We start from the raw sequence: 7997 nt of genomic DNA on the forward strand, positions 1-7997 counted from the left end.
CTTCTCCGCTGTCTCTGGCAATTTGTGCTTTTTGTCCATTTACATTTAATGTAATTATTGATGTATTTAGGTTTAGTTCTACCATTTGCTATTTGCTTTCTGCTGTCCCATCTTTTTGTTGTTGTTGTTGTTCCTCTGTTTCTCCTCTCCTTCCTTCCTTTGGTTTAATTGAATAATATTTTGTATTCATTTTAAATCCTCTATTGGGCTTTTTAGCTACACCTTCTGTGAATTGTATTTGTGGTGGTTGCTGTAGTGATTATAACACAAATCCTTAACTTATCACAATCTACTTAAAATTAATATTGTAGTACTTCACATAAAATATAGGAAATTCACAACAATATATACAGGAATACAGTGCCAGAATATGGATTCTTAGCCTGTATGCTGTTGTTACTACATAAATCACATCTGTTATAAACCCTATAATATAATGTCATAATTTTAGCTTTCAAACAGTTATGTCTTTTAAAGAAATCAAGAAATGAAAAAATAGAATTTTTTAAAAATAATTTACTCACATATTTACCATTCAAGTGTTTTTCATTCCTTCCTTCAGATCTGAGTGTTTATCTGATGTCATCTCCCTTCTTCCAGATAAACTTCCTTTGGCATCTCTTATTATACAGGTTTGCTGGTGACAAACACAGTTTTTGTTTATCTGCAAATATGTCTATTTTGCCTTCATGTTTGAAGTATATCTTCACTGGATATAGATATCTGGTTCAAGAAGGGATTTGCTATGTTTTGTTTTGTTTTCCAGCATTTTAAAGATGTCGATCTGTTAGGTTCCAGCTTCTCATTTGCAATGAGAAGTCAGCTGTCATTTATATCATAGATCCCCTGTTTAGAATGTGTCATTTTTCTGTGGCTGTTTTCAAGATTTTTCTCATTCTCTTTGGATTTGGGTTGTGTGACTATGCTATGCTGGGTATGGCTTTCTTTGTATTTTTCTTGTGTGGGCTCCACTGAGCTTTTTGAATGTGCAAATTTATCTTTAATTACATTTGAGAAATCATCAGCAAATATTTCTTCAAATATTCTTATGCCCCATTCTCCCTCTTTTTTCTAAAAATTCAATTACGCGTGGTATATAGATCTTTTAATGTTTTCCCACAGGTCCATGAAGCTCTGTTTAATTTTTTTCAATTTTCTTTTTCTCTCTGGTATTCAGAATGGGTAATTTCTTTCTTTCTTTCTTTTCTGAAGATTGTTCACGCTTCTTTTTTAAATGTTTATTTATTTATTCTAAGAGAGAGAGAGAGTACATGCATGAGAGAGCATGAGCAGGGGAGAGACAGGAAGAGGGAGAGAGAGAATCCCAAGCAGGCTCCACACTCAGCATGGATCCCAATGAGGGGCTCAATCTCACAGCCCTCGGATCATGAACTGAGCCCAAGTCAAGAGTCAGATGCTTAACCGACTGAGCCATCCAGGCACCCCCAGAATGGGGTTCTATTGATCATGTAATCCTTACAATAGCCCTGTGAAGGATTCACAGAGTCTTTGGTCATCTTCATACTGCTATTGAACCTATCAAGTTAATTTTTCATTTCATTTGTTGCACATTTTAGTTCTTGGATTTTCATTTTGTTCTTTTGTGTAGTTTCAATTTCTCTGCTCAGGTTCTCCATCTGTTTCTTCACTGTGACCATATTTTCCTTTAAGGCCTTGAAAATATTTATGAGTTGCTTTCAAATCCTCGATATTTAATTCCAACATTTGGATCATCGCTTTTCTCCTTGAAAATGAGTCTTGATGGGGCGCCTGGGTGGCGCAGTCGGTTAAGCATCCGACTTCAGCCAGGTCACGATCTCGCGGTCCGTGAGTTCGAGCCCTGCGTCGGGCTCTGGGCTGATGGCTCGGAGCCTGGAGCCTGTTTCTGATTCTGTGTCTCCCTCTCTCTCTGCCCCTCCCCCGTTCATGCTCTGTCTCTCTCTCTGTCCCAAAAATAAATAAACGTTGAAAAAAAAAATTAAAAAAAAAAAAGGGTTATTTAAAAAAAACAAAAAAGAAAAGAAAATGAGTCTTGAGGGGCGCCTGGGTGGCGCAGTCGGTTAAGCGTCCGACATCAGCCAGGTCACAATCTTGCGGTCGGTGAGTTCGAGCCCCGCGTCAGGCTCTGGGCTGATGGCTCGGAGCCTGGAGCCTGTTTCCGATTCTGTGTCTCCCTCTCTCTCTGCCCCTCCCCCGTTCATGCTCTGTCTCTCTCCGTCCCAAAAATAAATAAAAAACGTTGAAAAAAAAATTTTTTTTAAAAAGAAAATGAGTCTTGAGTATAAGTCAGTTTTCTGTTTCTTCACAGGTCTACTACAACTTACTTGGTTTTTGTATGCTGGACATTGTCAATGATCCATTGTAGACACCCTGGATTATGTTATGTTCCTCTCAAGAGTGTTTAGTTTGGTTTTAGCAGGCAACTAACTTGGCTGGACTCAAAACTCCCAACTGTGCCCCCTTGTAGAGGGCGACCCCTGAAATTTCCACTCAGTTCTTTGAGCTTCCAGGTGCTGATTTCACTGGGATCTCTGGAGCCTCCTGTGCATGTGTGTAGGTCAGTGGACAGCTGAGGATTTGGACAGAGTTTGTATACAGATTTGGGGACCCATCTCTTCTACAGCTCATGTCTTTCTGGGATTCCCCACCACCACCACGCCTTAATTTTCCAGCAATTTGCATGGAATTCTGTACCCTTGACACCTCAAACTAGTAAGACCACAGCTCTCTACACATTCCCTACCTCCCACACAGATTAGAGAGTGCCTCAGGCAAGAGGCCACAATACAAATTTCACCCAATGTAGCTCCTGTCTCTCAAGTATCAACTCCCCTCACATTTCTGCCTCCTGTTGGGTGCTCTACAGTGCCATCAAATAATTGGAGGTTTTCGGTCTATATTTTGTTCAGATTTTGTCATTGTTATCTCATGGAGGGTTATTCTGCCCAATCTAATCTCCTATTACCACCCCTTTTCCCTTACACTCTTTAACTTTTTTATTCTTCAGAGCACCACCTCAAGGTCAGTATAATCAGTCCTATTTTTAAGCTAAGGAAACCAAGAATTTGAAAAGAAGCATTTTGCCCAAGGTCACACAGCTAGTTCATGGCACAACCAGGATTTGAAACAAACCAGATGACATAACCCTATCCTTGCTGTAATTCCCAGTACTTCCTATATGTCTTTAAGGTGGTTTGGATTCCACCCTAGAGCCCCCTGGAAAATATTCGAGGATGGGAAGAGGTGAGATCCCTGAAAACCCCTATTCAGGCTAGGGCAGTAGTTTTCAACCCACAGTCTCAGAATCATTTGAGAAACTATGAAAAATAGAGATACTAGGCCCCATTTCCTGGAGACGTATCTCTAGTGGGAGAGACTTGAAATCTACATTTTATACTGTTTCTTAATGATTCTAATGCCCAGGCAGGGTTACAACCCTATCTGGTAAAGGCAAAGTAACCGCCACCAGGATTCTTCTGTCTCTCGCAGCTCAGGATTCTTATTTTTCCATCATGCTTCACCAAGATACTAACACTGGTGTTGACACTGGTTAAGGCTGTGGGCCCTGGAGTCACTCCACTTAGAGTCACATCCCAGCTCTGTCACTTGTCAGCTGTGTGGCCTTGGGCAGGTGGCCCCACCTCTCTGAGCCTCCTGCTTTCTCTTATCTTAAATGTGGATCACAAGAGCACCACCTTCACAGGGCTCTTGTAAGGATTACATGAGATAATTCAGCGGAACCATTTCACAGAGTGCCTGACTCCTGGTAAGCCTTCAGTTGATAGTAACTATTATTATGAAAACCCCCTCCTTTAGCTTTTCTGCTTGCATAAACTGTGCTTTATCACTTATCTAAACCCAGCTTCTAGAGTTAAACTACACCCGTGTTTTCTAAGGTACTTCAAAATCCCCTTCTCCCAAAAGTTAACACAATCTCTGACCTTGCAACCGATCCATTCCCACCCTGAGCAGGAGGCGTTTAAAAAAATTTTTTTAAATGTTTTATTTATTTTTGAGGGACAGAGAGCGACAGAGAACGAGCAGGGGAGAGGCAGAGAGAGGAAGACACAGAATCCGAAGCAGGCTCCAGACTCTGAGCTGTCAGCTCAGAGCCTGACGCGGCTCGCACTCAGGAACTGTGAGATCAGGACCTGAGCTGGAGTCGGACACTTAACTGACTGAGCCACCCAGGCACCCGCAGCAGGAGGCATTTTAAATTGAGCCCAGAAGGGCACCTGGGTGGCTCAGTCGCTTAAGCGTCTGACTTCCGCTCAGGTCATGATCTTGCGGTTCCTGAGTTTGAGCCCCACGTTGGGCTCTATGCTGACAGCTCAGAGCCTGGAGCCTGCTTCAGATTCTGTGTCTCCCTCTCTCTCTCTCTCTCTCTCTGCCCCTCCCCTGCTCTCTCGCTCCCTCTCTCTGTCTCTGTCTCTCAAAAATAAATAAATATTAAAAATAATTTATAAATCGAGCCCAGAACTTGAAAGAACTTCTTAGCAGTGACTAAGTAGCCCTTAGCGTCAGGCTGTGCCCCTTCTTGCCTGTGCATTGGACCTTACAGGCCACACCTTCTGTGAAGCCCTGAGTGACAGCTTTGAATACCAGAATGGGGCGTTACAATGGCAAAACCAGATTTACATTGTTGAAACTAACTACCTCTGTTCCCGAGTCAGGCCTGAGTCAGAGTGTCCTAAGGGGAATCCAGGCCTGGCCAAGAAGATCCAAGGAAGGCAAGCTTCTCCCACCCTGTTCCTGGACACTGGCTGGACAGCTGGGGGTATGAGAGGACTCACCCGCCACCCTTGAAGCTTGCCCCATCTGGTAGACTTCACTACAGGACGCCTGGCCGGGGAAGCCTTTCCAATGTGGCACATGCCCGCCAGAGCATTCCCTCTGCTTCCGTCATATGTCAGGTCTGTAGGTTTCAGGAAACACCGAGGACCGGAAGGGTTCCCACGGCTGGTTCCTGGGAAGGAAGGGAAAAGGATCCCCCGTTTTACTGGGGACCCTCTATGTGCCAGATGCTGCACATTCTTTATCGTACTCCATCTGTACCGTGAGGTGTCTGTTTTCCTCAGCACTGAATCCCCAATGCCCAGCAGAATAGGCACTAGGTAAATACTTAATCGTGATAACAGTAAAATAGATACCATTTATTGAGTGGTTATTATATGCCAAGTACTGTTCAAAGGGCTTTATATGTCTTAACTCATGCTGTATTTGCCGAATGAAAAATACGACAACACTATGAGGCTAGACTCTTGATTCCTATTTTACATAAGAGGAAGCTGAAACAAAGAGAAGTGGGTGGGGGGGAGGGAGTCAAAGGGCAGACAGGTAATAAATGAATAGTGGGGCCAGGCTTTGAATCCAGGGAAATGTGGCATCCCAGGAAGTAGAAGGGAGGGTCTGGGTTGAGTGAATGAGATAAAGGTGCAAAGGGAAAAAACCTAGTGGGTTTTGAAGGAGGCATCTCTGAAGAAGAAGGGGCAAAGACCAGCGAATGTTGGTGGGGGCCGATGCCAGCTGGCCACCCCTTAGAGCATATGTTTCACATGCAGCACTACAAACCCAGGCCAGTCCCCTAAGAAATGCTGACATCGTGGGGGCACCCGGGTGGCTCAGTCGCTTAAACCTCTGACTCTTGATTTCGACTCAGGTCATGATCTCACGGTTCGTGGGGTTTGAGTCCAGCATCGGGCTCCAAACTGACAGGGCAGTATCTGCTTGGGATTCTCTCTCTCCCTCTCTCTGCCCCTCCCCTGCTTATGCATTCTCTCTCTGTCTCTCTTAAAATAAATAAACTTAAAAAAAAAAAAAAAAGAAGAATGCTGACATCCTGTCCTCAAGGACCACACCCCCTTCCTACAGGAAGAGGGTAGAAATGAACCTTAAATTTCATCACGGCCACAGGGCACAGAGGGGTATGGCTCCTGCCCCAGTGATCACAAGCCCCTGTTTCTGTGCCTCTGGTCAGATCCTCTCCCAGAGTCCTAGAGTCAGGATAGTGTGGGGAGGTGGGGAGTAGCAGGCAGCTTCCCAGCTCCGCCTGAGATGAGTCAAAGGTGACGCCCCTGCCCTGGAGTCTGGGCGTACCTGGGCAGGTAGGAGCACATCGAAAACCCCATCAGTGGTTCAGAGGACACCCACCCACTTGGCCTCATTCTTAGGTGAGACCCCTGGGGTCGTCTTGGTGAGGGGGCTACAGAGCTGGCCTGCCTTCCTGGGCAAGCATTCGGTGGACCTGACTTCTCAGATGGGACAGAGGCCCCAACAGGGCAAGGGCTGGGGTAACACCCAAGAAAAGGAAAAAGCTGTGACCCTTCTGCCCCTAGTTCATCCCCTGGTGACACAAATGGCCAAGTCTGCTCTGGTCACTCAGCCCCACCCACCTCAGCTGCTCCAGTGTATCACATCATTTTCTTCACAACACATTTCACCACAGGATCGACCTTGACCCATCTGATGCACTTGCTTGGTATCTCCCTGCTGCTTTGAAGCTCCTGCTCCCTGTTCACGGTAGGTGTGGAACGGAACTGGGCACAGAGCACGTGCTGAATAGCTGTGGATGAGCCATGAGTATGACAGGACCACGCCTCCACCTACGGTCTTGGTGTCCCAACTGCCCCCCACCAGCACCACCACAGCTGGGCCAGCAGGAAGTCCTGACCCGGACGTGGGTCCCCTTCACCAAGGATTCCAGCCATGCTCTGGGTTCTGGTAGGGGCTGTGGCTCCCTCCGAGGTCCGGGAAGGGAGGAGACGCCTCGGATGCGGCCAGAGCTGCTCCTCGCTGGCTCGAGCCCCCTCTGCCCACTGTCGGTGGGGCTCAGGCGCTGCCCCACTGCTGACTTCCCTTCGGGGCCTGCCTACCAGGGAGGCTTTATGCTCACTCCTCTCTGTGGCCAGTCCCCTGTAGTGTCTCCTGTTGAGCTCCGTCAGAGAGGGGGATCCCTTAGCAGAGCGTTTTGGGCCCCACGTGAACCCCTCCTTGCCTTCACCCCGCAGCCTCCTCATCCCAGAACAAATGAGGGCTATGTGGGGACGAAGAAGGGCAAACGCATCCTCAGACTGTTCCCTGAACACCTGTTCCTAACAATCTCTCAGCCTAGTCCTCTGTCAGGCCCTCTCCGCCTGGTGTCTTCCTCCTGGGATTTTCTCTCTCAGGGGCCTTTCCTCCCTGCATGTAGTTATGTCTACCCCTGCTGATGCTGTTGGGTTGGTGTGACCTTGTCTGAACCCTAGGTTCAGATACCTGGACAGGGTATCAGCTCTTTTCCTTGAGGCCCATGGGTCCCATGCAGATCAGAGGGTGTGTCCAGCCATATTGCAGGAGGTACCATGCCCCCCGCCTCCCACCTAATGTTCCACAGCCATTTGGGAACCAGTCTATTTCTAGCCCATGGGCCCCTCTGGAGGGTACTGTGGCCGGATTGCTCTGCTTTTGCTGAGCCAAAACAGTCCTACCCAAGAACCCAGCAATCAAGAGGCTGGGGGGAGAGAAGGGGAAGAATTTTCTAAGCACCCACCATGAGCCAAGCGTCCTGCTGGGCCCTTCCAAACGGAGGGTCTCAGAATCCCCTAACTGTTGAATAAACTTTTGGTGAACACCTACTCGGTGTCACGCTTTATGGACCTCATCTTTTTTTTTACAACATTCTTGGGAAGGATTTTCATCTCAGAGTTGAGGAGACCGAGGGTCCAAGAGGTGAAGGGGCCTTCCTAGGCTTACAGCTGGTACCTGATTCCAGAGTCCATGCTTGTCTCAGCCTGCCACATCCTATCCCCAGTTGTGGCCTTAAGAGACACACTCAAGGGGGCACCTGGGTGGCTTAGTCAGTTAAGCGTCTGAATTTGGCTCAGGTCATGATCCCATGGTTCATGAGTTCGAGCCCCATATCGGGCTCTGTGCTAACAGTACGGAGTCTGCCTGGGATTCTCTCTCTCCCTCTCTCTGCCCTTCCCCCACTGGCACACACACACGCACACACACGCACC

This window comes from Prionailurus viverrinus, chromosome D3, assembly GCF_022837055.1.
Source record: "Prionailurus viverrinus isolate Anna chromosome D3, UM_Priviv_1.0, whole genome shotgun sequence".
Classification (NCBI taxonomy): domain Eukaryota; kingdom Metazoa; phylum Chordata; class Mammalia; order Carnivora; family Felidae; genus Prionailurus; species Prionailurus viverrinus.